Consider the following 8,349-nt stretch of genomic DNA (forward strand, 5'->3'; position numbering starts at 1 on the left):
TTTTTGAAAAAGATGCCGATTTTTTTTGAAAAAATTATTTGATTTTTCTAGAAAGTCATGAAACCGTTTTTGAAAAATTGTTGAAAAACCTTTTTTTTTTTGGAAAATTTTGTTTAAAAACCTTGTCGGGTTTTGAGAATTTTATTAGGAAACTTGCCTGGCTTTTTGAGAATTTTTTGAAAAACCTTGTCAATTTATATTTGGATTTGTTGCATGAATTGTGAAAACCTTGTTGAGTTTTATTGAAAAATTGTTGAACTTCCAGAGTTTTGTGAAAATGTAGAATATGTTGAAGTCTTGTAGAATATATTTTGAGTTTGTATGAAAATCTTATTGCATTTTATGATTTTCTAAAAAATTTTGATTCAAAAATCATGTTGAATATTTTGGAATTTTGTGAAAACATTGTTGAGAATTTTTTTTTTTTGAAAAATTGTTGAAAAATCTTGTTTGGGGTTTTGAAAATTTTGTTTTAAAAAAAAAAGAAAAACTAGTTTTTTTTTTTTGAAAATTTGTTACATGAATTATGAAAACCATGATGGTTTTTGTTAAAAATTTGTGAGAATTTTGAAAACCTTTTCAGTTTTCTTTGTGAAAAGTTATGAATTTTCTAAAAATTTTGTTGGATTTTCTAAAGACTAACAGAGTTTGAGATGTTGGACAATACTCTGTTAGAGTGTCCGTTTAGATACAACTTATTGTTACTGAAAGTTGCTGAAAACTGATTGTTGCTGAAAACACTGTAACAAAATAATTTTTAAATGTGTAAATAGTATCGTGAGATCCATGTTTAATATTTTTTAATATATAAACAGTGCATGAACAGTGCACACACTGTTCATGCATAGTCACTGTACATACACAGTAAATTTTGTCCCCCAAAGCCAACAAGTGCGGCAAAAAAAAAAAAAACAAAACGCAACTTTACTTTTAGTAAGAAAAAGTGTTATCCAAACATAGTCAGAGTCCAATGAATGTAGATGTGAGACTTCCTAGTCAATCGAGGTGATGTAGATGTGAGGGACTTACAGGCAACTTCAATGAATGCAAAAGACTCCTTAGTCTAGCCTTGTGTGATGTAGGAGACTTCTTAGTCAATACATGTGAGATGTGAGATTTCTTAGTTGATTTAGTAATCTGGACTTGAAGTTTCTATTGAATGTTGAAATGAATGAGAAAACCTTGCTTAATTACTGCAAAGATGAAAATTTTCATATTGAATGTTGAAATGAATGAGAAAACCTTGCTTAATTACTGCAAAGATGAAAATTTTCCCTTCTCAAGCTTGTTAGAAACCAGTTAATTTGGACCAATGCCCCTAGTATAAACATGCTTGCATAGAAAAATAGATGAAAAGCTTGCATATGAAAACTAATGGGCCAATACTCATGATTTTGGTATGCTTAATGCAAATAAAAAAGCAAATGGGCCATGCCCCTAGTTTAAAGCTATTTGCAAACAACTTTGGTCATTTTTTTGATTTGATGCTTATTGTTTACCGATCCTTTTAACAGGTTTCCTATGCACCTCTCTTCAAGAAGACCAGGTTTGACATAGTTCAAGTCTGTAAGGAAGACATCTAGTCCACTTAAAATATGATCATGGCTTCTAGCCAAACCTTGCATGGTATTTTCAAAATGGACATGTCCATGATTTTTTTTATTTTTTTTTTGAAAGAAATTGATTTTCCTTTTGTTTTGAAAAAGCATTTGGCGCATAGTGGTGTCTTTTGAGAAAATTCTTTTTTCTTTTCCAAATGATCATGAGATAATCCTTTCAACAACTATTTTAGCATATCATACTATTTAAGAGTCAAATCAATATTTTTGACTAAAAAGGATCAAAGCCATTAAATACATGTAATCAAATTTGCTTCTTCTTTTGAACATTGTTGGATTAGGTCTTTAAAGTCAACCAAAGAAATGAAATGTAGAAATGGTTGAGAGCCATGTATTTTTTTTTTAGAGTGCTACAAGTTTGGGAAGGACATATTTTTAGGAAAGAAACAAAGAGGAGTGACCCAAATTTGGGAATCACATTTGTTGGAAACAAACAAAAGGGAGTGCCCTCAGTTAGAGAATTCTTTCATGTCATTTGAGAATTTAAGCAACTATGTCATAGAGATTACTTGCCAATGGGGCTTGATAACCTCAAGCATTTTCCTACTTAATCTAAGAGAAAATATTGCTAGAGTTAAGGGTGTGCCTATGACTAACAGAACTTCAAGGAGATCTTTATGCTTGGGTTGTAACGTAGGCTAGGTTCAGGTTGTGAAAGAAAATATATAAAAAGGCTCAAAATCCTGTGTATGATATTTCCCTCAAGTGTGTATTACGCAAAAGTTAGGCATTAGAAGAATTTTCTTGTTTCTCCCTTTCTAGACATTGTGCTAAAATTTTCATCATTCTTGCCATCTGCTCATTGGTCAATATGGATCATTTGTATCAATGTTGATGGACGATGTAGGATTTATTTTAGTATTTTTGAACTGATACCTCTCATCTGTCTTTGGTTAGAAGACTTCTCTTGGAGGCTTTGGGTCCACTCTTACTACTCAAACAAGACCCTTTAGAAGCACAATTTAATAAGGGATAATTACAGTAAACCCACCTGAGGTTAGGCCCGTTTTCACTCTGCCTACCCGTGGTTCAAAACTTATCACTTTGCCCACCTGAGGTTAGTTATGTTAGCCTTCTGTAACCCACCTCTCCGTTTGCCGTTAGAAAAACACATTTTTAGGCTAAAACAAATATAATAAGAATCAAAAAGCTAGGGATTTTCATTGCTCATGAACTTCAATAAGAACAAAGTGAAGGAATAATACACCAAACAAATCACTCAATGAAATTATTTTTAATCTATAACAATATCAACAATTTCCTAATAGGCCAACTATCACAACAGCACAACTATCACAACAACCACAATCACACCCGTACTTAACCCTTTCTTCGAAGGCAATTGCACTTCTGGTAACGAGCTCGGGTTTGATGGCACCGTCTGAGACAATGCAGTCATTAAAGATGTATTGGTGAACGAACAAGCAGGCAAAGGACTCGACCCACATAGCCTGATTTCCTTCGTTCATCTCGGGTTCCTTGGTGAACAAACAAGCTCAGGTTCATTTGATTTCCTTCGTTCCTGCATCCGTCTCGGTCTCAGCCTCCGTCTCGGCGGTTTGGAGCAGATCTAGGAAGAGGTCCACACAATGGTTTAGAGAGAATGGAGCTCAATCTTGGCCTCCGTCCCAGTCTCGGCCTCCGTCTTGGCCAAAATAGAGCTCAATCTTGGCCTTTGTCTCGGCCGGCAATGGTTTTCTTTTTTTGCTTTTGGGTTGTGGGTTTGACAATGATTTGATTATGGTGGGGTTATGGGTTGTGGCTTGTGGTGGTTGTGGATTGTGGGCATGGTGGTGGTGCTGAGTTATGGGTTCTAATAGTGGTGGTGGTGGAGTGGGTGGCAACGCTTCGTGGGTTTCAATTTTTTTTTTTTTTTTTTTTTTTGGTTGTGAGTTTTATTTGATTTTGGCTTGCTAATATCCTGAAAAGCCACCATTTGTTTTGCCTCACGCTCAGCTCCGCCCATTTTTCATTAGAAAATAGTATCTCGTTAAAATCGCCCAAAACCACCCAAGGCATATTGCATTGTTTACTTAGTGTATCGAGTAAGTGCCAAGAAATGTACCTTTACTGGTTTTTGGGTGACCATAAAAGCGGTGGCACGCCAAGGCTCTGAGGATGGTGAATCACGAACAACACATCAATATGCGAATTCGAACAGCTCTTAAAATCAATTAAGGTACCTTCTTTCCACAATAATGCCAAACCGCCACTTCTTCCATCACTGGGAACAATAATCCCTGAGTATAATCGAGTTTCCGTTGAACACTTTTTATCCGATTTACGCCAGCCTTTGTTTCTACTAAAAAGACCAACGTTGGGTCAATTGCTCTCACCTTGTCGGTGAGAATTCGAACTGCCAGGTTTGACCCTAAGCCCGCAGTTCCAGGCTAAGAGAGTCATTGGGCTCGGTGGTGCTGCTCGCAGCCACCGCCTCACCGCCAACCATCACGCTCTCATGTTCTGGGACAATATGTTGTTTGTTTTTCCCCTTCTACGTTTCAGCTCCAGAGCCTTTGGATCTAATTCTGTTAAAGGTGTTGGGCCCTCCCTTTTTAGTTTAGTTGGGCTTGTTTTTTCCTTAGGAGCATCTGACTTAATTTCCCTTGCCAACCTTTTCCAATGCTTGGATGTTGGGCCCATTTTTTTCAGCAACCCAGTCCACGTTCTTGTCAAAACTCATTGCCATGGGCCTATTTCGTTTCCAGGTAGTTCTTCCTCCACTTCGGACTGAATGGGGCTTTTATTTGGCGCTAGCTTAAATTTAAAAGGTGCCTCTGTCTTGTCCACGTCAGCTTTTTCCCACTGCATAGCCATCTTCATGTCAGGTTGAGCTGATAGGATCCTTAGGCCATCATCATCTAAACTAGCTTCCTTTTCCTCCACTTTCTCAAGTCTCCCATTGACCTTTCCAAATCGTGTAAACCACTCCCCAACTCCTTTGGTTGTCAGAACTTTGGAACTCCTCCCCTGAAGTGTTGTGATTCACGCCTGATAGTGACATTGCTAACTCACCTTCCTCCCTGTTCGGCTTCGGCCCCTTCTGGCTCCCAATCTTCACCACTGCAGGCTCGGAGTGTCTCTGCTGGTGTACCTGACTTCTCCCCTGACCTAGCTTAGGCCATATCTCCTCCATATTTCTTCCACGGATCGCCCCTTAACCAGGCCCCATACTGTAAGCTTTCCTCCTCATTCCCTCCATTTACCAGAGACCCCTCCTGACAATCTTTAATGGCATGGTTGAGCATTCCACACCTGTAACAAAGTTTGGTAGCCTTCATACTTGAAGATTACCCACCTGTTCTCTCCTCCTTCAATATTTATCTTCTTCCCCTGAATGAGCTTCTTTGTGATATCAATACTAACACGTACCCTCAGGCATCTCCCCATTGTACTCTTGAGTCCGAGCCATCCACGTCCAACACCTTCCAAGTTTTGACCCGATTACCCAGCCCGTTTCCTTAGTTCTGCTCTTGAGAGGGAGATTGAAAATCTGAACCCAGAAGGACAGTGCTTCATCTCAATATCCTTGGAACGAGCTCCCCTCAAACTCCTTCATAACAATCAGTGTTTTTCAAACGTCCAGGGCACATTTCAAGTACCTTCTGTTTGTCCTTTCCATCACCAAACTCCACAAGGAAAATTTCTTCATCTATTTCCGAGTTTGCAGTCCTTTATTCGGCTTCCAGAGCATTCTTAAGTTCTTCCTCAGTGTGTCTAGATTTAAGCTTTTCATGGTCAGAATCTTCATAACTACACAATTTTTGCCCACAGCTTTCGCAGCCTTTGTACAGCTACTTCCTAGCTCTATGCTTCATCTTCCACTTCTGTAAACGTTAGTTTGCTCCACAATTGTTCCAGTTCATCTGCCATTTGATCTCCTCTATCACGCACTGCAACGCACACTACACCACAAACACTAACGGCCTTACAACCAAGACCCAGACCTCACACAGGGAGGTCACTGAAACTCCAGTAAGAGAACTACAGGACAAACACTGCTACCACATGTTAAAACATGAGAGCACTTTTTAAGAGAAGTAGCTCTTGAACCTGTACGAATATTAAGGCCGTTAGTGTTGAGCAACATGTTACCATTGAGTTGAGCAACATCATATAGCAATCCCAAGTGACATACGTTCTAATAAGCACTTTGTTTTAGATTTTGAAATCATATGAGAGAGAGAGAGAGAGACGGGAGCAATGGAGGGTTATTTTGATCAGATGTGCAAAGATGAGTGATGAGCAAAAGGGTGAGGAGTGCAAGGTGTCTTCTTTGCTTCTCATCAAAAACAGCAAAATCTCAACCCATTCGCAGCACGGTTTCTCTCTCTCTCTCCTAAAATTTGTTTCTATGCTTTGATGATCAAACTCAATTACTTTCTCTATTAATTCATTCTCTTTTGGATTGGGACAAAGAAAAGCTGCATCACTGCTTTTTTTCCCTTTTATCAATTGAAAAAAAAAAAAAAAAACACTATAGAGTTTTATTTTTTCATATTATTCTCTGTGTCTGTGATTATTCTTATGAATTCCTTTGTCAAAATCAAAAGATCACTTTGTTTGTTTGATGGGGCAAAAGGGTTTTGACTTTTGCCGACGTCATGGGTCTTGACAGGTATTTCTTAATTCAGAATTTGGACTTTGATTTTCATGAACGAAAGTCTTCTATGATATTTTGAGCAACCGTTAGATTAATAATTGACGACATAGATTTTTATTTTTAAAAATTGAAACAATTGCATGTTAATAGATTATTATCCCCAAGCTATATTCAAATGTTCAAATGAGATTGTATCAAATTAATTTTCTGTAAACAAAATTCTCAAGAATAAACCAAACTCAGTAAATAATATTTCTAAGGATCTTGTCAAATTCCTAATTTGTCTCTGTAATTGTGATGATTCTGCTAAACAAAACTATAATCCTTGCACAAAAATATGCATTTTTGTTTTTTATACTATCTTCACCGGATACTAGTGGGCTTATAAACTAGTTACTAATTAAAAATTTCCTTGTATTTACAAGGAAAAAAAAATGTATTTACACCCACAATAGGCTAAACTAACTAAAAAAAAAAAAACTCTCTCTTTAGCTAAATACATCAACAACAACCAAAAAAAAAAAAATTGTAGCCCTAACCAAAAATGTCCTACCCTCCTTATACTATCACTTTTTTTTTTTGTGCCACAATGAACCAAGGGTGATCACTGAATATTATCAAAATCTGGAAGTGGAAACTTATCACAAAAATCAACATTGATTTCACTTCGTACACTATTGATTGTTTTTAATATACTAATAAATTTAGTTTTTTATTTTTATTTTTTTAGTGGGCTAGAAAATACTCTCGTGTATCATTTATTTCAGTTTTTAATTTTTAATAATAATGGGCCTTCGAGTTGGACCCTACTATCAGCAGCGGATCAATCACTTGGATCAGCCACTTAAAAAGTTAAAACAAGAAAAGGCCCATAAGCTTAACATAATGAAAATACGAGTGATCCAAGTCCAAAAATTTTTTGAATTTCAAAAAAAATGTTACAGTTGAGAAATTAGGCTGTATTAAAAATCCCGTTGAGCACAAAGCCTCTGTTTAGCCAAGATGAACATTTTTTTTCTTTGATTCATTGGAACAAAAAAGAAAGTTTCGGCGAAGCCTTAACTAGGTTGGGTTGTGGAAGTTAGAAGGCTTTTGCATTTGAAATCAAGGAGTTTATTTATTTATTTAATTCATATATTTATTATTAATTATATAATTTATTTATATATTTACTTTTTATTTATTATTTGTTTAATTTATTTATATATTTACTTTCTATTTATTAATTGTTTAATTAATTTATATAATATATAATAGTATTTTGTGGAATATATAATATTATTGGGATATTTAGAATTATATAGGCAGTTCAAGCCCCCCACCATGCATGAGGACTCCACCTTAGTCAATCAAAGGCTCATAGAGGAGTCAGGAATGTTGCTCATCAACCCTTTAACTCAAGGAAGTTAATACTGTATGGGTTTGGATAGCACGTTAAGTTGCGGCACGTTTTCAGTTTCACGTTTTTTCCCTTTTTTTTTTTGCCCGGCTTTTTTGACTTTGGGGGACAAAATTCACTGTGCATGTACTGTGCGTGTACTGTTTACGCACTATTTATGTACTGTTTACGCAATATTTAATATTAAAAGTAGGTCCCACAACACTATTCACACATTTAAAAATTATTTTGCTACAGTGTTTTCAGCAACAATCAGTTTTTAGCAACTTTCAGCAACAATAAGTGCTATTCAAACGGACCCACTGTATCGAAGGCTATACCGATTTGGCTACCGATACGATATATTTCGGATACCGGTCAATACCGGTGTACCGTTTCGGGTTTACTGCTATTTTATATATTTAATATATATATATATATAATTAACAATAAATGTGAATTTTTGTTTAATTGACTAGATACATTTAAAAAAAAATTATAAAGCAAATTTTAGATCTCTTTTTTAATCAAATCTAAAGTTGTTGCACATGTACAAGCCAAGGTATACCTGCAAAACATTTGTTACTATTTTTTTTAGTTTTTATTCTCTTCCACTATTTTTATTATCTTTTATTATTATTATTAATATATATATATATATATATATTTCCCAATATCTTACTGCTCCTTCCCTCGTTTTTATCACTTTGAATTTATTTTCTTTCACACCTGTTTTTTTTTTTTTTTTT

Source organism: Quercus suber, unplaced genomic scaffold (genome assembly GCF_002906115.3).
Source record: "Quercus suber isolate HL8 unplaced genomic scaffold, Cork oak 2.0 scaffold_215, whole genome shotgun sequence".
In the NCBI taxonomy this organism is placed as follows: domain Eukaryota; kingdom Viridiplantae; phylum Streptophyta; class Magnoliopsida; order Fagales; family Fagaceae; genus Quercus; species Quercus suber.